Genomic DNA, 24,452 nt, shown 5'->3' with positions numbered 1-24,452 from the left:
CTTTTCTTACTTAGTATTTTTGTCTTGTTTCTAGTCCAAATATCTAAAAATTCTTACATTAAGAAACATTTACTAGACAAGTAAAAATTATTGTCTTGTTTTGGGGAAAAATAACTCAAAATGAAGAGAGTTTTTGCTTAAAATAAGATAAATAATCTGCCAATGGGGTGAGAAAAATAATCTTGTTTTCTGTTTGAATTATTCTCACCCCATTGGCAGATTATTTACCTTATTTTAAGCAAAAACTCTCTTCATTTTGAGGTATTTTTTCCCCAAAACAAGACAATTACTTTTGCTTGTCTATACTTCTTGCTTTAAGAATTTTTAGATATTTAGACTAAAAACCAAGTGTTGTTCTTTGCTCGGGTTTTAACGAAAAGGAAAAGTTTAAATCGCTTAAAACAGACGCGATAGCTGATTCGAACGCGTGATGTCAGCCATCTTAGTAATGTACAAAATCTGCTTAACCGTCGCTGCGCTGTCGTCATCATGTAAAGCCCGCCTCAACATTTCTGATTGGTGCTGTGATTTCGACGGATTAGAAATGGGTTTGAATGAGCTCTTTGCCAGACTACTTGCAGAGCAAATCTAAAGTTGTCTGGGTTTTCCCAGGCTAATTTATCTCCAGTTTGAGCCGTCATCTTATATTAGCGCCGACTCAGAAGCCTGATGTCACGCGTCGGCTCATAAACCACTTGAAATATGCTAAATGAGGAAATCATAGGAAGTTATTTAAACACGCAGCTATTTAACCTGTGTGTATTTTTTTTTGTTTTTGTTGTTGCATAAATCTGTTAATCAACCTGATCAATATTACTCTCTTTTTTTATCCAGAATTTTTACTCTTTAATTGCCAGGTTCATAAATGACTGATTTGGGGGGAAAACACACAAAATGGATATTTTCAATATAAAAAGGTGTTCGTGGACTGTATTTTTTTTTTTACCTCTTATTAATGTGTTCCTCCCAAACATAAAGAAAGGGTAGCGAATTTGTCCAAAGTGTATCGTTGAGTTTTTTCAACGCATTACCCCAAAATATGTCAATTAGATTTGTCAGCAAAAATCATTCCATTTGCTGAAACACAGAGAAAGTTGGAAAGCCAAACGTTCCCCCAACATCACAAAAGGGTTAAGAAAGTTATTAAATATTTAAACCTTACATCACTGTTTGGTTTTTCCACACCATCCCGAAGACTTGTGTATGCCTGTAAGAGTAAAAAAATCACACAATTTAATTACGGCTGAAATGAAAACATTACCAAATTAGTAATAGGATTAACAACTTTAAGAGGGGTGGGGTAAATTAGGGTCTTACCTTAAACAAGCCGAAGCGATAATGAAACACCATGATGTAGGCTTTTTTGGTTATTTCTGTATATTTCGCAGATCATTCCCTTTTTTTTCCGCCAAATTCTTATGACGGATCGCTCGACGTCTTTCCTGCCAAAGAGACCGCGACGCCCATCACCCCCAGGAGACCCTCAAAGTTTATATCTGTAAGCCGGATTATTACTTTTGATTGAGCATGACTTAAAATAACCTGCACTTAAAGGGCTTTAATTAATTTTTCTGCACCTGGACTGAACAAAACTTTCCAGAGGAATTATGCAAGTCCATCTGTGGGGTCAGGGATAGCCATCTCTGAACGCTGCCCTCTCATGGATGACGTCTGGAAATGCACACAAACTTTCTAGATTTTTGTATGTCCGCATTTCCTGGATTACAACATACACGGTGTAATTAAACACAAACTCCTGTCTTTAAAACAGACTCCCTTCTGCTTACTCCTAAACACCTCAGTAGCTCACTTCTCTTTTTTTCTCTTCTCTTCTCTCTCTCTCTCTCTCTCTCTCTCTCTCTCTCTCTCCTTCATTTTTTCCTTTCCCTGAAACCAAAGATTTGCTCGACACTCTCATAAATGCTACATGGGAAAGGAATGTATTGACCTATTTTTTGGTACAACCGTTCACCGCAGCATTTTGGTCTGATGTGAGTCTGCTCAAACTTTACCTAACCCCTATTTTTATCTTACAATAGCATGTTATACACCGATCAAGCATACCATTTTGACCCTAATATTGCGTTGGTCTCCCTTTTGCTGACCCGTTGAGGCATGGACTCCAATAGACCCCTGAAGGTGTGCTGTGGTATCTGACACTAAGATGTTAGCAGCAAATACTTTAAGTCCTGTAAACTGCGAGGGGGGTCCTCCATAACAGATGCTCGGTTGGATTGAGATCTGGGGAATCTGGAGGCCGAGTCGATGCCTCAAACTGGTTGTTGTGCTCCTCAAACCATTCCTTCGCTCCCCACGGTCATCAATGAGCCTTGGCCGCCCATGACCCTGTGGCCGGTTCTCCACTGGTCCTTCCTTGGAGCACTTTTGATAGATACTGACCACTGCAGACCAGGAACAGCCCACAAGAGCTGCAGTTTTGGAGATGCTCTGACCCAGTCGTCTAGCCGTCACAATCTGGCCAAACTCGCTCAAATCCTTACGCTTGCCCATTTCTCCTGCTTCACACACATCAGTTGTTTTTGCCTACAAGAGGTGAAAGTTTTTTTTAGTCAGGTCTTGCCATTTCAATATGCATCCTCTGTGACTGGATTGTGGACGGTCTGACACTAGGACTGGTTTACCCTGGACTGATTTGATTGCATGTGTCCTGTACTGTGTTATGAATGGTTAGGCTTGAGAAACGGTTTGCCTATTTAGACCCTGCATTCAGTAGGATTTGTTAAGCTGCAGATTTTTAAGGACTTGGTGAATATCTTGAAGTGGTCAAATGTGAGAGTGGTAGTGTGTGTGTGTGTGTGTGTGTGTGTGTGTGTGTGTGTGTGTGTGTGTGTGTCACTGGCCATCCGTGCAGTATGATTAAAACAGGAAACATAAAGCCCAGACCCACGGCAGGTAAGAGCCCTGAGTGATTATGTTGCTCTAACTTGTACAAATATTTACAGCCTGATTATTTTGGGTCTGCCATGCTGGGACTTTTTTCACTCTGCCGGTCTCGAGACTGCACAAACACAGGAGACCCGACGTCTGAACAAGCTGTCTGTCTAGCCATGACAGGACACCCATAACCCAGACTACTGCCACTTTCAGAAAACTAGATCTGACCACACACATAAATACACTCAGGTCTGTTCATATTATGCACATTTAGGCACAGAGACGCATAGTTTCACCAGTGGGAAAAATTCTGGCATTATTTACGCACCTTAATGCCGTTCCAATCCAGGTTGACATATGTTCAACACAAAAAGATGTGTTGGAAAATATCTGGATTTTTTGCCTATACAATGAAAGTGAATGGGCTCCAATGTTGTTTGAAAACATTGGGAAAAGTGAAAAAGGTGCAAACATTCATTAGCCGCGTTTCCACTGTCACTTCCGAGGCTTGATTGGGTCCGAATATCTTGGTCCAAAGCGGGCCAGTTTGGGCTTAAGTACAGGTTACAAACAAAGCCAGAGATTATCTGAGTCTGATTGACCGGATGATTTCATACACCAGATAACACCAGCAGACTAATAAACTCATTTCAGCTCAAAACTCACTTTCCAACAGCAGCGAGAGAATAACTGAGAATAACCTGATCACTGTGTTAGGCAGAAATCAGACATAAAATTATGACCGGTGAAGTGAATACCACTGATGATCTCTTCATCACACCTCCTGTTAGTGGGTGGGATATATTAGGCAGCAAGTGAACATTTAGTCCTCAGAGTTGATGTGTGTGAAGCAGGAGAAATGGGCAAGCGTAAGGATTTGAGCGAGTTTGGCCAGATTGTGACGGCTAGACGACTGGGTCAGAGCATCTCCAAAACTGCTGCTCTTGTGGGCTGTTCCCGGTCTGCAGTGGTCAGTATCTATCAAAAGTGCTCCAAGGAAGGACCAGTGGAGAACCGGCCACAGGGTCATGGGCGGCCAAGGCTCATTGATGACCGTGGGGAGCGAAGGCTGGCCCGTGGGGTCCGATCAAACAGACGAGCTACTGGAGCTCAAACTGCTCCAGAAGTTAATGCTGGTTCTGATAGAAAGCTGTCAGAATACACAGAGCAGCTCAGTTTGAGGCGTATGGACCAGTCAGGGTGACCTCTGACCCCGCCGAAAGCACCAACAGTGTGATTTTGGGCTCTGTGCTACAGGTCCGAGGCTATTAGCCCAGCCCGGCCAATTGAAATCCCTGGCTCGCACTGGCCCAACAGTGGAAAAGTGGCTATTGAGGCTTAACAAGGCTCATCCAGATGGATGCAAATTTTTGCAAGCAGAATGATCAGATATTATTTTGTCTTGTGGGAAATGTGTAATATAAGGAAATTCAATGTTTCTGAAACGATGCAAGATGAAGGTATAAAAACGGACGGAATCTGTGAATTGTTATTATTTTGTCTTGCAAGTATCTAAAAGGCAATTCTTACACAAAAAATTATATATATATATATATATATATATAAATTATGCAATGGGTTTATAAATTCAGTGTATGTAAACCTACACTGTTTGACCAGACAATATAAAAACACACACACACACACAATAGACATGCGTTTGAAAAATCTTCCCCAAAAGCGGAGCAGGATGTGGCACGCATGAGGAAGAACACCAAACAATGAAGCATCAAGTCACTTTCAAATGGGTCAACACACAGGGCATGTGCAAACAAGTCTCTTTAAAACGGGCAGAACTGTATTGAGTTTGCTCAAGATAAAGGAATATTGAAAATCTCAGTATTTACACTCAATAACTGAAAGGGTCCTGAACAACCCCGTCCGATTTATGACCCAGAGTTCTGGCAATAGCTCATGATGACCAATGATTTTGCACTCCACCCACCGTGTTACTCAGCACTTCCTGTACCTATGACTAATTGAGCTAACCGGGGATCTTCCGAATCGACTAATAATGGGATACTGATAAACTAAATTATGTCAATTTTTCCAACACTGCTGACATTGATGTGGACCACACAACCGGTGTGAATCACAGATCATCCCCCAAGAGGTTCTGGCTCTCCCCAGTGTTTAGACCACTGCAAAAAATGCTTTTCTTACTTAGTATTTTTGTCTTGTTTCTAGTCAAAATATCTTAAAAATTCTTACATTAAGAAACATTTACTAGACAAGTAAAAACTATTGTCTTGTTTTGGGGAAAATAACTCAAAATGAAGAGAGTTTTTGCTTAAAATAAGATAAATAATCTGCCAATGGGGTGAGAAAAATAATCTTAATTCTGTTTGAATTAAGATTATTTTTCTCACCCCATTGGCAGATTATTTATCTTATTTTAAGCAAAAACTCTCTTCATTTTGAGGTATTTTTTCCGAAAAAACAAGACAATTACTTTTGCTTGTCTAGTAAATAATTCTTGTTTTAAGAATTATTAGATATTTTGACTAGAAACAAGACAAAAATACTAAGTATTTAACCCAACACAATGAGGCCTCTGTTAGAAAAGGTAATTATTTTGGAAAAAATACTGGCAACACACCTTAGCTCCATTAAATCTGACATGGCTGTGCTAGTTTTGGGACTATTGGGTCAATTTAGCAGAGGGCGGTTTGCTTGCCGATACCGGGACAAGTCGAGGATGGCACGATTGCATCCAGTCGCGTAGCATATAGCCCGAGATGGTGGGTGGTTTCAGCAGTCAACCCAGTTGCTAATTCATTACATAACTGCAAAATGAAGAGAAAGGCTGAAGGAAATTGAGATTTATTTCAGTGGTGAAACTGGTTGTGTGTTTTGGACCGCACTGCTGTTTTCTAAACATGCCGGGTGTGTGTTGGTCAGAGGGGAGGTGAACAGCAGGCCTTTGTGGCCCGGCCCGAAGCTAAGTGTGTTTGGGCTTGTGGTTTTTGGGAGCCTTATGGTTGAGATCGGACGTTCTACTGTCGATGGAAACTGTTTAACAATAAACCCATAAATAGCCACTGACTCCATCCCTCCTGTTCTAGACGAGTTGCCAGTCTGTCCAATGAACATCTAATAAGTAGCTTTTGAAAATTAAGTGGGTGTCCTGTTAGTAGGGCAGGGTATTGACACAAATTTCACAATTCGATTCGGAGTCAATATCGATTATTTTTCATCTATATCAACATACAGTACATGGAAAATTGTGTCAAAGAAAACAAATCGTCTACACTGTAAAAAAATGCTCTTTTTATTTAGTATTTTTTTCTTGTTTCCAGTCCAAATATCTAAAAATTCTTAAATCACAATGCATTTACTAGATAAGTAAAATTACATAAGATATATTTTCTTGTTTTATTGAAAATAAAAGCAAAATGAAGTGAGTTGTTGCTTAAAATGATCTGCCAATGGGGTGAGAAAAATAATCTTAATTCTGTTTGGGACAGAAACAAGAAACAAGATTTAAATCAGAAATAATATTATTTTTCTCACCCCATTGGCAGATCATTTTGCCTGTTTTAAGCAAAAACTCTCTTCATTTTGATTTTATTTTTAGACAAAACAAGAAAAAATATATTATGTAGTTTTACTTATCTAGTAAATGCATTTTAATTTAAGAATTTTTAGATATTTGGACTGGAAACAAGACAAAACTACTGAGTAAGAAGAGCATGTTTTGCAGTGTAACTAGAGGTGTAAAGGATACACTCGTCACGATTTCATATATATCACAATACTTAACTCACGATACCATATTTTAAGCCAACATGAAGAGATTTTTTTAAATTAATTTTTTTATTATTATTAAAATAATTATTATTATTTGTGTATTATTATTAGGACCCACAAATATCCATTGCATCATTATACATTATATTCAACATTATATATAATAAATAATTTGTTACATTTATATAGCGCTTTTCTAGGCACTCAAAGCGCTTTACCTATAGAAGGGGCAATCTCCTCAACCACCACCAATGTGCAGCACCCACCTGGATGATGCGACGGCAGCCATATTGTGCCACAATGCCCACAACACACCAGCTTATGGTGGAGAGGAGACCGAGTGATGAAGCCAATCAGGAGAGGGGGAAGATTAGGAGGCCATGATGGACAGGGGCCAATGGGTAAGTTTGGCTAGGATGCTGGGGCACTAAATGTGTTCTGGTGATTTAAATGATGTTTGCGCTTTGACTTTGAGGAGTGTGTGTGCGCTTCAGATAATCAATGCAATCCGTCACAGCTCTAATTGCAGGAAAGCTCGTCAAAATGCCCGCTCTCAAACTGTAAATGTTTAACTCATCCAAGAACTTTAATTCTGCATTTACTCTCTCGTGCTGTTTTTGTGCGTCTTTTCATCATAAGCCACTGCTTGTGTCTCTTCAGAAGACTTGGATTTGGATTAGACACTCGATTAGTTATTCTTACGATGCCTTTGTGATCTTTTTTTGGGATCTTTTCAGTTTGAGAGGAATAATGGACTTTAAATGGAGGGACAGATATCCCTCAGGTTTCATAAAGAATATCTTCGTTTGTGTTTGGAAGTTAAAAGAAAAACAACATGATGGCGAGTTCATGATGACAGAGTTTACAATTGAACATTTGGCATTTACAAACAATTTTTTTCTAAAATGTGACTAATCTGAGTTTAACAAGATCTTAAATGAGTTTGAGATAATGATGTATTCCTCTGGATACTAGCCTTGCCTTATAAAATGAGGATGAATCCAACCTTAGAAACTGTTCTTAATCTTAATAACCAATAGCTCATGAAACACATCAATCAAACGTTACCTAACTAAGATCCTATGACGCTGCCTTCCTCCTAGCATAGGTTAACATTTTTGCCACCCTTACGACATCCTGGATTTCTTTGAGATCTTTTCTGACATTTCAGCTTGTTGTTTTAATACCACCTGCTTGATCTTCTCATACCTAAAGGTCATAGTAGTTGTGCCTCTAGGAGTTGTTGCTTTACGTCAAACCTTGATCAAGCGTGACATCCTGACAGAAACACCTAAACCTTCCTGTCTAACACTTGAGTCGGCCTCATACAAAGAGTCACTTGGTGATTCATTACTGGCACACACACAACATTTATTACACAGTTGTGTAAATTATTGCCTTTAAACAGGCTCAATAAACTCTGTGCCAAAAATATTTCAAGTGTGTGGTTTAATCTACTCTCTCCACACTCCAGAACGCAATGAAATTGACGGGTGACGATAACAGGAAATTATCAAAATACTTAACAAAACAACATCGTAAAACCACTTCAGCTCGGTTAGCCACCCACGGACCTGATGGCATTTCATAAAGCGGTCACTGTGCTTCGCAAACGCGCTACCTTTACAGAACACACCCGGGGAGAACGCGTATATCTAATCACGAAAGAATCCGAAGTCTTTTTTCAAGACTTGCAGATTTTCCCTGCCACCCAGGACTGCATGCACAACCTTCAATGTCCTTAATCAATAAATTACAGCACAACTCACTCGGATATGAAGTGTGTCAGCCTGCTCTCTTATGTAGCCGAATATACACTCACCTAAAGGATTATTAGGAGCACACACTAATACTGTGTTTGACCCCCTTTCGCCTTCAGAACTGCCTTAATTCTACGTGGCATTGATCAACAAGGTGCTGAAAGCAGTCTTTAGAAATGTTGGCCCATATTGATAGGAGAGCATCTTGCAGTTAATGGAGATTTGTGGGATGCACATCCAGGGCACGAAGCTCCCGTTCCACCACATCCCAAAGATGCTCTATTGGGTTGAGATCTGGGGACTGTGGCGGCCATTTTAGTACAGTCAACTCATTGGCATGTTCAAGAAACCAATTTGAAATGATTTGAGCTTTGTGACATGGTGCATTATCCTGCTGGAAGTAGCCATCAGAGGATGGGCACATGGTGGTCATAAAGGGATGGACATGGTCAGAAACAATGCTCAAGTAGGCTGTGGCATTTAAACGATGCCCAATTGGCATTAAGGGACCTAAAGTGTGCAAAGAAAATATTCCCCATACCATTACACCACCACCACCAGCCTGCACAGTGGTAACAAGGCATGATGGATCCATGTTCTTTCTGTTTATGCCAAATTCTGACTTCATCTACCATCTGAATGTCTCAACAGAAATCGAGACTCATCAGACCAGTCTTCAACTGTCCAATTTTGGTGAGCTTATGCAAATTGTCGCCTCTTTTTCCTATTTGTAGTGGAGATGAGTGGTACCCGGTGGGGTCTTCTGCTGGTGTAGCCCATCCGCCTCAAGGTTGTGTGTGTTGTGGCTTCACAAATGCTTTGCTGCATACCTCGGTTGTGACGAGTGGTTATTTCAGTCAAAGTTGCTCTTCTATCAGCTTGAATCAGTCGGCCCATTCTCCTATGACCTCGAGCATCAACAAGGCATTTTCTCCCACAGGACTGCTTCATACTGGATGCTCTTTCCTTTTCACACCATTCTTTGTAAACCCTAGAAATGGTTGTGTGTGAAAATCCCAGTAACTGAGCAGATTGTGAAATACTCAAACCGGCCCGTCTGGCACCAACAACCATGCCACGCTCAAAACGGCTTAAATCACCTTTCTTTCCCATTCTGACATTCAGTCTGGAGTTCAGGAGATTGTCTTGACCAGGACCACAGCCCTAAATGCACTGAAGAACTGCCATGTGATTGGCTGATTAGATAATTGCATTAATGGGAAATGGAACAGGTGCTCCTAATAATCCTTTAGGTGAGTGTATATGCCCACACACGCGCACACACACACACACACACACACACACACACACACACACACACAGATATATGCCCACACACGTCTACATGTAATAATAATAGGCTAAAATTGATAATAATAATAATGCCTAGCTTATTTTTCACTTGATTTTTATATAAACAATGTTTACTTTTAAACAGCATGTAGCCTTTAAATACTATTATTTACTTATGATTATCATCATAAATAATAAACTAATTTAATAAAATAAAATAAAATTAATAGTTAAATAAAACTATTTTTAGCTGTGGTACCACTTTTTGCTGTGGTACCGAAATTGGTACGGTAAAATTTGAATGGCATTGGTACCGACTACTGGAATTTTGGTACCATGACATCCCTAGATTCAGTCCAGTGTACACGGAGTTATGCTCACACACACACACACCATCAGTCAAGCCCTGCACGAGACTGCAGCTCACCTTTATAATGAACCTAGAAAACAAAAAACCTGGAATACTAATAGAAATTCAGTAATTGCGGAAGAGAGGAAATAGGCTTGTTGCGCCGCCAAATGGTTTTTCGTTGGGACTATGGGTTTTGTTCCAGGTTTTTTCTTCTGTTGGGCTCCTGCATATCCCAGTGAGATCTGCGAGGAACCGCAGGTGATTACTTGAGCAGGGTTTACACTCTGTGGTGCAGGTGGTTGATAAATGGCCCATGTCTAGTTTAATGCGAGTCCTACGGCTGTCTGAAGTGACCACGTTTATATTAAATGGGACAAGCACTGGATAAAGTTGACTGTGAGATGCAATATTTGATTGTGTTGAAAGATCTGTGCATAAATGCACTCAAAGGAACCAAGAGTTGTGCATGAGAGATGTGCATGAATGCACTTAAAACAACAATCTCGTCAACGGTTTTCTAATCTAAACTTTTAGAAAATGGAAACAGTCTAGCTTACATTAAAGGGTTAGTTCTGCCAAAAATAAAAAAATTACCCCATACATTAAAATAAAATCCTGGCTCTTCCAAGCTTTATAATGGCAGTGACTTTTTGGGTCATTTTTGAAGTCCATAAAAGCGAATCTATCCATCAGAGTTTATGATGGATAGATGCACTTATGATGAATAGATGCACTATTATGATGGATAGATGCACTATTATGATGGATAGATGCACTTATGATGAATAGATGCACTATTATGATGGATAGATGCACTATTATGATGGATAGATGCACTATTATGATGGATAGATGCACTATTATGATGGATAGATGCACTTTTATGATGGATAGATGCACCTTTATGATGGATAGATGCACTATTATGATGGATAGATGCACTTTTATGATGGATAGATGCATTTATGATGAATAGATGCACTATTATGATGGATAGATTCACTTTTATGATGGATAGATGCACTTTTATAATGGAAGGATAGAGGCATTTTAATGGACTTTAAAAAATGACTCAACAAATCACTGCCATCATAAAGCTTGGAAGAGTCAGGATTTTTATTTATTTATAATTATATATTAAAATTAAAAATATAGAATTCGATATAGAATGGACCCCAAATTATAAGGAAATCCAAAAAAAAAAAAAAAACAAGACTGACAGCAAAGCAAATCCTGCAATGGCAAGAAATGCAAGCTTTGAAAGGCGGTTCCAGTTCTTTACAAGATACTTTCCATCCAATTTAGGGGCCCTTCAAGAATCCACACTCTTATATTCGGCCTCCCAGGAGGCTCGAGGTAAACAAACGAGTGAGGGGAGTCCCGGTGCATATATCTAGGGGTCTTTCTTTAAATAGAAAACTTACACTGAATGGCCCGTCTGTTTAAGTGATCAACGCAAGACTTTTCTGGAACACACATGGGCACGATTGGGGAAAGAGGGGCAGCTGACCTCCGTTCTCGTTTGAGGTGATGTTTAAAAATAGCCCGGGGTTAGTCTGCCTGTGTGTGGGTCGTTTAAAGGGGGTTAATAAAGGGTGCGTTTTCAGGAAGCCCTCCTAGTGCACCGTGTCCAGGAAACTACACAAACCTTTAAAGGGATAGTTCACCCAAAAATGAGCCTGTGATGTTTGTCTGCTGACCCCCAGAGCATCCAACATGTAGGTGTGTTTGTTTCTTCAGGAGAACACAAATGAAGATTTTTAATTCAGCCGTTGCTGTGTGTCGGTCATGATGATGTGAATGGGGAACAATTCTATGAGAGCAAAACAAAAACATGCTTAGACAACATGCACAAAAACCCTGCTGCTTGTGACGACACACTGATGTCTTAAGACACGAACCGATCCGGTTTCTGAGAGAAACACAACAGTAATATGTTATTTTTACCTCATATCAGGCGAATCTCATCTAGTGTTTCCATCGGCTATTACTTCCGTCTTATAAGGTCAAATCGGCGCAATCATAGATATATATAATGTAGATGCCTCATTTGACCGATATGCGCAAGCACCAAGCCAGCAGTCTCCCTCTCATTTACTGAAGCTTTCGCGCCTCGATCGCCCCCCGGTGACCGGTCCCAGTATAGCCGCCCCTCTGTGTTTTCTAATGGACGCGAGGCAAACTAAATAATAAAATTACACTTCAAATATTTTTTCCCCAAAGTTAGTTTCTGTCACTGAAGGCAGTTATCATCACGATGATTTCATTTCAAGTGTTCATTTTTAAAATAAGTTTAGTTTTAGTTAGTTATTTGACGCTTTAAAAACAGGGTGTGTGACGTCATGATTGACAGCTGAGACTGACGGCTTCTCTGAGTGAAGTTGTCACTGAGGCACTAACGGACTTTTTCACAATTTTTGGGAGCAGATTGGAGCTTTAGCTTTAATTTCTACTTTTCCATAATTGTTTATTTCACACCAACATAATTAATTGTTCTGCATCTGCAAGAGTGTGGGCGGGCTTTTAAAATCGCAGCTGTGCTTCCTGCGCTCTACTGCGCAACTCCGGTCCCGAAATCGCTACTGCGCAGACTCGGTCCCAAGATGTCCGCGCCGTGCAGGCCGCCTTAAAGCTTCAAATCTGCCAAGCGGAAACGGATGAGGTCGAGTCGTCCATATTTTTTTACGGTCTATGGCAAGCACTAATGAGGATTCTATATATATATCTATGATCCCGCCAGTTTGACCGTATCAGACGGCAGTAATAGCGGATGGGAACACTAGATGAGATTCGCCTGATATGAGGTAAAAAAATAACAAATACTGTTGTATTTCTCACAGAAACCAATCGGTTGGTGTCTTAAGACATCAGTGTGTCGTCATAAGCCATAGGGCTCTTTGTGTGTGTTGTATAAGCATGTTTTTTTGCTCATAGAATTGTTCCCCATTCACATCATTATATGACCGACACACAGCAACGGTTGAGTTAAAAATCTTCATTTGTGTTCTCCTGAAGAAACAAACACATCTACATGTTGGATGCTCAGGGGGTCAGCAGATAAACATCACATTTTAATTTTTGAGTGAACTATCCCTTTAACCCCAAAGGTTTGATTGCGAGATATGCCGAGGGGTTTGCGTTCCCTCAGAGGAGTGCTGCCGTTCTCACTGCAGTTCCTGAATAGCTTTAACTCTTTGGCCCGAAGAATCTTTACCTTTCAACAACTCACTAGCTTCTTTTTTTCCGACGTGTGTGTTATGTAAGCTGCTCTAGATGCTGAAACAGAACAGAAGAATTCTTTCAAAGACACTGACAGGAGGGTTTCATTTGGTCGCTCAATATGAAAAACAGATGGTGAAGGTCATAAAAACTGCATTTTGCAAATATAATTTTTTTTTAACTGAATAGTATTGATACAACACAACAGACAAGGAAACAGACAGTGTTTCTTTTAGTACGGTAGTCTATAATAATAGGGGAAACTTAAATTAAATGCACCATTAGACCATCAAACAGCACAGCACACGTGAAGTCTATATGGATCCCACTGGGAGATCATGGTATTTACACTTTTCTTTTGGGGGGGGGGGGGGGGTGAAAGGTAGAGGGAATGAAAAGTCCATTGTGCTTTCAGCCATTAGAGTCAGCTTGATTCTTTGTTTTGGAGAAACAAAATAATGCATGAATCACACGGAAAGAGTTCGTTTATCACGTTCACGTCATTAGAAAACATTACAAATAAGTCCACACGGTACGAGAAACTATTTAAAGTCACAATTAAAGAGGTACTTCAGCGCTGGAAAGATGAATCTGTATTTAAACTGGGTCATTAATGTAGTAGAAATGGGAAAATATTTTTTTATTTAGTGCTTTTTAGACTGAGAAAAGACAGAAAACGTATTTTTGTCTCATGGGGATGAAAGACAACAATTCCCAGAATGCTTTGCTGCCCTACGAGGCCACTCCCAAAGCCACCGCTACTCGATTACTAGGGATGTAACGATATCAAAATCTCACGGTACGATACAATTTCGATATTGACCTCACGGTACGATATCTATTGCGATATTGTGGAAAAGCTCACGGTATTGTTAAATAGCTCACGATAGTGTTTGTGATGATAATAGCGGAAAAATAATGACATTTATTCTGCTTTTGCCAGTCAACAGGCAATTTATTGTTGTATTCATGGATCCATGACAACATAAAACACTGATCACAGTGCTTTTAACCCTTAAATGCATACCTCGGGTTGCGTCATTCACTACCCTGCTCCTCATTAATTTTTTTAAGTTAGACATCAACCTTCTTAGTATTCCTCAATGCATCCATTTTAAACAATATAACAAGAAAACAATAATAGAATTATAATTAAATGCCTGTTTTTTCACTAGTATTTGTCAAAATTGTATAGGGTCGCTAACGACCCGAGGTGTGTAGGACTGTATGTATATATATATATTTTTTGCACACTGATAAATTAATCTATAATAAGGAAATAGGGCGCAATTCACCTTTATTCCACAAGGTGGCAATGTCTGATACGCAATGATGACGTGACAGAAAACGAAACAATAATTATAATCTGCAAAACTTGAAATGGCTCAGTGATTTACAGCAGAGAGCGAGAACTAAACACAATCAAATATTAGTGTCACTGACTCGATGATGGATGTGGTCAAGAAGCTGTCAGTGATCAAAATATTGATTTTGAAGACATTGAAAATAAGTTTGGAGAATATGCTCGACATCGCGAATATCGCGAGCAGATGCTGAATATACTGGTAAACGAGCTCTGACGAGGTCGGATGATGATGGTATTAAACATCTGCTCACACTGAATCCTTCCAAGCTCCAAAAGGTCACGAAATAGGTTTTATTTTATTCTTCTATAAGTGTAACTAACGTCAGGAGTTTTATATATTATCATGACAGGTAGAGGTCTATCCATGTTAATATAGATCCGAGTCGCTAACGATCATGGTCTATGTAGTTAACAATGATTTGTTCTGCGGGACTGTGCTTCCCTCCCTCTGCTGGCTGTAGTCTTTAGCCTCTGGCGCAAATTTACGATATTTGCGTCATAGAGGAATTTTTCCAGAAATAAAATGCATAAATCTCTCGTCTCAGGGGGATATGAGGGGGGAAAGCACAATCATAAGATTATACTCCAGGGTTTCTACTGATACAAAGCCATATACTAATCGCTGAAGATACCCTTTAAATGGATAGTGTCGAACCATCTGATCTTTCGCGTCGTGATGTACAATTAGTGACAGATTATCAAAAAAGAAGAAATGTAAAGCGGGATACATGGTTTTGGTTGTTGATTAGATGTTGAGATGTGGGCGTGGCACTCAAGTGTATGCAGATGAGCGTGAGCTGGCAGGGGCGGAGTTTAAGTGCTGTGCTGAATTGACCAAATTTGGTGTTTCTGGTAAAAAAAAATTGCCAGCTTCTAAACTCTCGTTATGCTATATAATCATCAAATATCTTATAGAGGGCTGGGTGGTAAATATCGAGTTTGTATGATATATATCAATATATGTTTTAGAAACTATATGGAGTGAGGGAATACCGTTTATATTGATGTACTGTACACTGCAAAAAAATGCATTTCTTACTTAGTATTTTTGTCGTTTCTATTCTAAACAATAAACTAAATAATCTGCCAATGGGGTAAGCAAAATAATGTTGTTTAAAGATTACATTTATCTCACACCATTGGCAGATTATTTATCTTATTTTAAGCAAAAACTCTCTTCATTTTGAGTTATTTTCCCCCAAAAAAGACAATTACATTTGCTTGTCTAGTAAATACTTCTTGTTTTAAGATATTTTAGATTTTTGGACTAGAAACAAGACAAAAATACTGAGTAAGAAAAGCATTTTTTGCAGTGTAGTTTGATACTCAGTTTTGAGACTCAGAGTGAACTGTTGCAGGGAAAGTTCATAATCCAATTTGTCCTCAACATGACACATGCTTTATATTAAGGGCTTCAAAATAACTGGTAAGATGTAGTTAACATGTATAGTTTAAAGCAGCTTGCCCTGTCAGACGCTCTAAGCTAGGCTTCTTGTGCTGTTTAGTGTTTAAGATGTAGTGCTTTCCTCAGTGCATAACTTACATTTCACAGGGATATTCTCCATCTGTAAATGTTTGAAAGTCATGCAAATATGTCCATTTTTTTCTGTTAGGAGAGGACAGAGCCTTCTGCAAGCGAATCTCCGCTAAAATTCAGGCTTCCGTTAACGGGATGCTTTAAGTCCTGTAAGTTGTGAGGTGGGGCCTCCATGGATCGGACTTGTTTGTTCAGCTCATCCCACAGATGCTCGATTGGATTGAGATCTGGGGAATCTGGAGGCCGAGTCGACGCCTCAAACTGGTTGTTGTGCTCCTCAAACCATTCCTGAAGCATCTGTGCTTTGTGTCAGGAGCATTATCCTGCTGGAAGAGCCACAGCCACCAGAATACCGTTTCCATCAAAGGCTGAACATGGTCTCAGCAGTGCTTAGGTAGGTGGAGCGTGTCAAAGTAACATCCACATGGATGGAGGACCCAAGGTTTCCCAGCAGAACATTACGTCGGCGATGACCGATAGCCAATGAGAGAGTGAGATACAGGGCAGCGGGAGGTTCAGGGAGGCGTTATAGAGCAGAATATCAGTACTTTAATAGATATATTTACAATTCTCTCAAACAGAAACAAAGGCCAAACATTTGCACATCCAGTCGCAGCAGCAGCACATTACAAAATTGTTTATTTACCTCAAACTGTTTTTGCAGAACACAATCCTTGCTCCGTCTCTCCAACAATTTCCTCCGCCATAATCTTTTTTCTTTTTCTCCACAAATCAGCGCACAGACAGCAAGAGCAAACATTGGAGAAAACTTTGTGCAGTTTATCATTTTTAATAACAATTCCAAGTCTCGCACGAGAACGCCGGTCTGACGCACGTGTGATCTCACATTGCACATGTAGTTGGGAAACGTAGTTTGCACATCGGAGAGAGAGTGAGTTGTCAGCAATTGTTCCTCCTGTATAGTCACGCAGTGTGAACTCATCTGTCGTCGATCCATCGGTCAGTGTGAACACAGCAGTGACTGAACGCTAACCCAGATAGTCATGCAGTGTGAAAAGAGCAGTGACCCGACTCGTGCAGTCTGAACTAGACTTAACAGGAGCTGTGATGAAGAGATAATCCGTGTTATTCACCTGTCAGTGGTCATAATATTATGCCTAATTGGTGTATACCATATATCGCAATTTAGATATTTTTTTGGCCATATCACCTAGGCCTTATTTTATATGACTACTTTTTTTTTTTACTATTTTGGGAGTAAAATTTACATGTGGTTTCAACAACCAGATGCATTTACACTCATCACGGATGGGTCTTAAATCACCTCCTCAAGTGGTTTGAGAGACTTGATTTCAACAAAAAGTAAAAAGGCCAGATGATTAAACATTTGGAAGTAAAAATAAATAATGAAATGCACGATTGAATTGCCGCATAGTGCATCCTGGGGCCATGTGTTCCCCAGGTAAGCCACGCACACACACCCGGCCCGCCACGTGACGCAAAAGAAAACATAATTCACTAGACAAGACCACCTTCTTCCATTGCACAATAAGATCAGTAATGTTAATTTAGAAAATAGGCACATTTCCAACTCATGCCAACTTTAAATGTCTGATTTACCTAGTAACTTAAATGCAACATTATATAGGCCTTTCTTCCTCCTATTGCTTCATAATCCAAGCATATATAATTCAATAAGATGTGTGATCGGTATATCTGGTGACACTACCGGTGTCGTCTTCATTCAGCATCGTACCAGAGAACTCAGGAAGTCTTGCAGCTGTTTCAGAAGAGCTAAAATTGGTAATGCTAACATAGCCATCTCTATAAACTCAAGATATTTTTCTTCCTCTTTTTGTACCTTTCCAAAAAATCCCAGACAGTCTTTGTTTGGTGAGTCCTCGAAATGGCATGTGCGTCCGAAGGAATTTTCCCTCCGTTTCATAGCTAGGTGTCTACATCCAGGTGGGCCATAGAAAGGAATGAGGTTTATAACTTCAGGCCATTGTTTGAAGTTGTACTTCCTGGTATGTCTTTTTGCAAATAAACCAACGAGAGCTTTGGCCACGGCGGAGCACATGATGGCTATAAGTGAGTGGCGAGAGATAAAAAAATCTGGAATGGAGAATGGAGAAAAACGGGAGTATTTTGCACATTTGCTTTTGATCTTGAATGTGTTAGCAAAGCCACAGTTGAAAAGATGAACATTTGGTGTTGCTTCTTGTACAACCTGGCGCATCAACATGCTTTTCTAGTGTTTAGAACATCTTTTCCTTTGTTTATTGTAGACCATCTCCGTGTCCAACATGGTGCAGAGTTGTTTCTTCCTCGTGGCTGTGCCACTCCAAATTTAAAGTACTTTCTGTCATGTGCGCAGACACATGGTAAATGCCTGTGGCGGGACAGTGGGATAGTCGTGTAATTCTCTGCCTCTCAGTGAGCGTGTCACTGTTGATGTTGTATCTCGTTTCAGAAATACAAAGGTCAAGTACCGCCACATGGATCACAGACAGGGACAGGGCTGGTGCGATGCCACAAACAGCACCTGAGGCTGGTAATGAGGCCTTGTGTTGTTTATAGGCGTCAGGAAGGTAGCAAGCCTTCAAGCGGTTTTGTTTTAGTGTAAAGAGCAGATGTCAATGTGCAGGTCAGACCTTCCTGCTCTTTTACACTGCAAAAAAGTGACATTCTTATTCTGTATTATTGACTTGATTTCACGTACAATAATCTAAACGTGCCTAAATCATGAAACGTTTGCTTCAAAAGCACTTTTTTTAGTGAACATTCCCTTTCGTGTTTTGTGAGCCGTTTGCGAAGGTAAAAGCTCTGCAAAGTTTTAAATACTACAAATAAAGTTATTGCCTCATAAAAGAAAGAATTAATTCTGAACTGCCGAACCGAGTCTCATTTCCTGTTACATACCTATGTAACAAATTTGCATAATGCCCACCAATGGTCTTCATTGGCTGCCTACGAAAAGCGTCTCCTTTGCCCAGCCTTCAAACACTGTAGATTTAGTAGATTTGTTTGGTTCGTGTTGACAACATACAGTTAGGGTTAGGTCGGCATCGTTCTTATCACTGTCTACTCAAGCCTCCGGAGCTAAATTTCAGATATGGTATTAGGCGTTTTGTTTCTGAAACATGCTTTAAGCGTTAGACCAATCACAAAAGACTGGGCCGTCTGATTATTTGGAGCAGAGTAAAATTACAGAAGGTTTAAGAAATTAGGTGATGTGCAGAGTACATTATAAAAAAATTAAGTGTTTTTGACGTTAGATGCATGTAAACCTATTGTAGAAGACTACAAAACAAAAAAAGAAGCTTTAAAATCCTACTAAAGGTCCTTGAAATGTGTAGCATTATTCAATGTGATCGTTCCCTATCCCCTATATAGAGCACTGTCTGATCGTTCTCTATCCCCTATATAGAGCACTGTCTGATCGTTCCCTATCCCCTATATAGAGCACCGTCTGATCGTTCCCTATCCCCTATATAGAGCACCGTCTGATCGTTCACTATCCCCTATATAGTGCACCGTCTGATCGTTCACTATCCCCTATATAGTGGACCGTCTGATCGTTCACTATCCCCTATATAGTGGACCGTCTGATCGTTCGCTATCCCCTATATAGTGCACCGTCTGATCGTTCACTATCCCCTATATAGAGCACCGTCTGATCGTTCACTATCCCCTATATAGTGCACTGTCTGATCGTTCACTATCCCCTATATAGAGCACTGTCTGATCGTTCCCTATCCCCTATATAGAGCACTGTCTGATCGTTCACTATCCCCTATATAGAGCACCGTCTGATCGTTCACTATCCCCTATATAGTGCACCGTCTGATCGTTCACTATCCCCTATATAGTGCACCGTCTGATCGTTCCCTATCCCCTATATAGAGCACTGTCTGATCGTTCACTATCCCCTATATAGTGCACCGTCTGATCGTTCACTATCCCCTATATAGTGCACTGTCTGATCGTTCACTATCCCCTATATAGAGCACCATCTGATCGTTCCCTATCCCTTATATAGAGCACCGTCTGATCGTTCTCTATCCCCTATATAGAGCACCGTCTGATCGTTCCCTATCCCCTATATAGAGCACTGTCTGATCGTTCCCTATCCCCTATATAGAGCACTGTCTGATGGTTCCCTATCCCCTATATAGAGCACTGTCTGATGGTTCCCTATCCCCTATATAGAGCACTGTCTGATCGTTCCCTATCCCCTATATAGTGCTCTGTCTGATCGCTCCCTATCCCCTATATAGAGCACTGTCTGATTGTTCCATATCCCCTATATAGAGCACCGTCTGATCGTTCTCTATCCCCTATATAGAGCACCGTCTGATTGTTCCCTATCCCCTATATAGAGCACTGTCTGATCGTTCCCTATCCCCTATATAGAGCACTGTCTGATTGTTCCCTATCCCCTATATAGAGCACTGTCTGATGGTTCCCTATCCCCTATATAGAGCACTGTCTGATCGTTCCCTATCTCCTATATAGTGCTCTGTCTGATCGCTCCCTATCCCCTATATAGAGCACCGTCTGATTGTTCCATATCCCCTATATAGAGCACCGTCTGATCGTTCCCTATCCCCTATATAGAGCACCGTCTGATCATTTCCTATCCCCTATATAGTGCACTGTCTGATCGTTCCCCATCCCCTATATAGAGCACTGTCTGATCGTTCCCTATCCCCTATATAGAGCACTGTCTGATCGTTCCCTATCCCCTATATAGTGCACTGTCTGATCGTTCCCTATCCCCTATATAGTGCACTGTCTGATCGTTCCCTATCCCCTATAGAGCACTGTCTGATCGTTCCCTATCCCTAATATAGCGCACTATCTGATCGTTCCACATCCCCTATATAGCGCACTGTCTGATCGTTCCCTATCCCCTATATAGTGCACTGTCTGATCGTTCCCTCTCCCTTATAGAGCACTGTCTGATCGTTCCCTATCCCTTATATAGCGCACTGTCTGATCGTTCCACATCCCCTATATAGTGCACTGTCTGATCGTTCCCCATCCCCTATATAGTGCACTGTCTGATCGTTCCCAATCCCCTATATAGTGCACTGTCTGATCGTTCCCCATCCCCTATATAGTGCACTGTCTGATCGTTCCCTCTCCCCTATATAGAGCACTGTCTGATCGTTCCCTCTCCCCTATAGAGCACTGTCTGATCGTTCCCTATCCCTTATATAGCGCACTGTCTGATCGTTCCACATCCCCTATATAGTGCACTGTCTGATTGTTCCCCATCCCCTATATAGTGCACTGTCTGATCGTCCCCAATCCCCTATATAGTGCACTGTCTGATCGTTCCCCATCCCCTATATAGTGCACTGTCTGATCGTTCCCTATCCCCTATATAGAGCACTGTCTGATCGTTCCCTATCCCTTATATAGAGCACCGTCTGATCGTTCCCTATCCCCTATAAAGAGCACTGACTGATCGTTCCCTATCCCCTATATAGAGCACTGTCTAAACGTTCCCTATCCCCTATATAGAGCACTGTCTGATCGTTCCCTATCCCCTATATAGTGCACTGTCTGGTCGTTCCCTATCCCTTATATAGAGCACTGTCTGATCGTTCCCTATCCCCTACATAGAGCTCTGTCTGATCGTTCCCTATTCCCTATAGAGCACTGTCTGATCGTTCCCTATCCCTTGTATAGCGCACTTTCTGATCGTTCCACATCCCCTATATAGTGCACTGTCTGATCGTTCCCCATCCCCTATATAGTGCACTGTCTGATTGTTCCCAATCCCCTATATAGTGCACTGTCTGATCGTTCCCCATCCCCTATATAGTGCACTGTCTGATCGTTCCCTATCCCCTATATAGAGCACTGTCTGATCATTCCCTATCCCCTATATAGTGCACTGTCTGATCGTTCCCTATCCCCTATATAGTGGACCGTCTGATCGTTCCCCACCCCCTATATAGTGCACTGTCTAATCGTTCCCTATCCCCTATATAGTGGACCGTCTGATCGTTCCCTATCCCCTATATAGTGGACCGTCTGATCGTTCCCCATCCCCTATATAGTGCACTGTCTGATCGTTCCCCATCCCCTATATAGTGGACCGTCTGATCGTTCCCTATCCCCTATATAGTGGACCGTCTGATCGTTCCACATCCCCTATATAGAGCACTGTCTGATCGTTCCCTATCCCCTATATAGTGCACTGTCTGATCGTTCCCTATCCCCTATATAGTGGACCGTCTGATCGTTCCCCATCCCCTATATAGTGCACTGTCTGATCGTTCCCTATCCCCTATATAGTGGACCGTCTGATCGTTCCCTATCCCCTATATAGTGGACCGTCTGATCGTTCCCTATCCCCTATATCGAGCACTGTCTGATCGTTCCCCATCCCCTATATTGTGCACTGTCTGATCGTTCCCCATCCCCTATATAGAGCACTGTCTGATCGTTCCCTATCCCCTATATAGAGCACTGTCTGATCGTTCCCTATCCCCTATATAGTGGACCATCTGATCGTTCCCTATCCCCTATATCGAGCACTGTCTGATCGTTCCCCATCCACTATATCGTGCACTGTCTGATCGTTCCCCATCCCCTATATAGAGCACTGTCTGATCGTCCCCTATCCCCTATATAGAGCACTGTCTGATCGTCCCCTATCCCCTATATCGTGCACTGTCTGATCGTCCCCTATCCCCTATATCGTGCACTGTCTGATCGTTCCCTATCCCCTATATAGTGCACTGTCTGATCGTTCCCTATCCCCTATATAGTGCACTGGCTGATCGTTCCCTATCCCCTATATCGTGCACTGTCTGATCGTTCCCCATCCCCTATATAGAGCACTGTCTGATCGTTCCCCATCCCCTATATCGTGCACTGTCTGATCGTTCCCCATCCCCTATATAGAGCACTGTCTGATCGTCCCCTATCCCTTATATCGTGCACTGTCTGATCGTCCCCTATCCCCTATATCGTGCACTGTCTGATCGTCCCCTATCCCCTATATAAAGCACTGTCTGATCGTTCCCTATCCCCTATATAAAGTACTGTCTGATCGTTCCCTATCCCCTATATAAAGCACTGTCTGATCGTTCCCTATCCCCTATATAAAGCACTGTCTGATCGTTCCCTATCCCCTATATAGAGCACTGTCTGATCGTTCCCTATCCCCTATATAGAGCACTGTCTGATCGTTCCCCATCCCCTATATAGAGCACTGTCTGATCGTTCCCCATCCCCTATATAGAGCACTGTCTGATCGTTCCCCATCCCCTATATAGAGCACTGTCTGATCGTTCCCTATCCCCTATATAGTGCACTGTCTGATCGTTCCCCATCCCCTATATAGAGCACTGTCTGATCGTTCCCCATCCCCTATATAGAGCACTGTCTGATCGTTCCCCATCCCCTATATAGCTATTCAATATAGATATTCAATAGATACATGATTTGAAAAAATTACAAAAATTATGCTTAGAACATGGAATAATATCTGCCAATGGGGTCAGATGACTATAACAATAACAACCGTGGAAAAGATGTCATGTAACATGATTATATCAGCAGAAATTAACTACAGTCTCAAACGAGGACATTTGATGTAGATTTCTTACTGCCATCCATGTTTTCATGACAAAAAATGAGCAAATCCATAATGCTCATCAGATCTAAATCTGTAGAAATGTTTTGATTGTTTTTATATGCAATAAGATGTGCTACACTAGTCCAGTCACTGCAAAACAAGTCGTTTTTTTGTGTCCGCCTTAACTCAAACCACACACACTCGGATAATTCTCGGCCATTATCAGCGAAACACATCTCCGCCGCCACCGGCCAGGAACTGAAGTCATGAGCTGCGCGAAGTGGCACGGCTTTCAATCAGGTCCTCTCCTCAGCTGGCCGTTCTCACGGGCTGCTGTTGATTCTACTTTTGGGAGGGGTCTGGATGCTTTGAAGCGTAATGTAAAAACTGTACAAACACGCTCAAAGGACGATGGCATCTGTGTTTGTGCTCCTTCAATCCCAGAATCCAGCTGACGGGTAAATTAGGCCTTTGATATGATCCATAATACACGACTCACCTTGGGTTTATCTGTAATACTTACCCACCCAGGCCGATTGTGCTGAGCACCAGCTGATCTGTAATATCAATGAAAGGGAAAACGCCCTGAATATAAACAACCCGGTCGAGCCCCTTTTCTCCCGTCTGACCCTCATGCTCCAAAGGTGAGGTGTAGAGTTTGGCATGGACGGAGGAAATTGAATCCTTCCATTTATTAGTTCCCGAAGGCTGTGTTGTTG

At 41.3% G+C, this 24,452-nt stretch overlaps 1 protein-coding gene across 9 annotated transcripts in view; it reads right to left on the bottom strand.

Annotated features, from left to right (window-relative positions):
• The window catches only part of pthlha (parathyroid hormone-like hormone a), a 235,193-nt gene that overhangs the window by 153,151 nt on the left and 57,590 nt on the right, over positions 1 to 24,452 (bottom strand). For 3 of the 9 annotated variants that reach the window (XM_067428459.1, XM_067428465.1, XM_067428462.1), the window contains one exon: positions 1,163 to 1,671. The exons of 4 other annotated variants lie outside the window; for them this stretch is intronic. The gene's annotated coding sequence lies outside the window, so the exon portion shown is untranslated. The remainder of the gene's footprint in view (positions 1 to 1,162; positions 1,672 to 24,452) is intronic. 2 more of the 9 variants (XM_067428460.1, XM_067428461.1) reach the window with 2 other exon arrangements.

The sequence above is a fragment of the Pseudorasbora parva genome, chromosome 20, assembly GCF_024679245.1.
Source record: "Pseudorasbora parva isolate DD20220531a chromosome 20, ASM2467924v1, whole genome shotgun sequence".
NCBI lineage: Eukaryota > Metazoa > Chordata > Actinopteri > Cypriniformes > Gobionidae > Pseudorasbora > Pseudorasbora parva.
This window is presented reverse-complemented; position numbering and strand designations above follow the sequence as displayed.